The sequence below is a fragment of the Crocuta crocuta genome, unplaced genomic scaffold (assembly GCF_008692635.1).
Source record: "Crocuta crocuta isolate KB4526 unplaced genomic scaffold, BGI_CrCroc_1.0 scaffold10, whole genome shotgun sequence".
Taxonomy (NCBI): Eukaryota; Metazoa; Chordata; class Mammalia; order Carnivora; family Hyaenidae; genus Crocuta; species Crocuta crocuta.
In genome coordinates this window covers 1,491,461-1,491,738 of record NW_027527551.1, presented here as the reverse complement: position 1 = coordinate 1,491,738, position 278 = coordinate 1,491,461, and positions in this window count along the sequence as shown.

Below are 278 nucleotides of genomic sequence, written 5' to 3'. Positions count from 1 at the left end.
TCCCCAGGGCACTTTCTGAGCAGCAACAGCTTGGCTCAAGTGTTTCTTATGAACAGCCGTCCTGAGCACTTGATCTAAATCATGCCATTTCCTTCACAGCATGGCACAGTTAACAAGTCAGTGCACCAACACAATCTACAGATGGCAGTTCAAAAGGTGCGGGTTCCCCCCAGCAAGATAAAGGGCAGGCGGTTCCAGCGGGATGCTCATTACCGGGCTGCAGCCGGGGGCTCGGGAGGGGTGTGAGCGCGGAGCAGGGCTGGGGGTGTGGGGGGGGG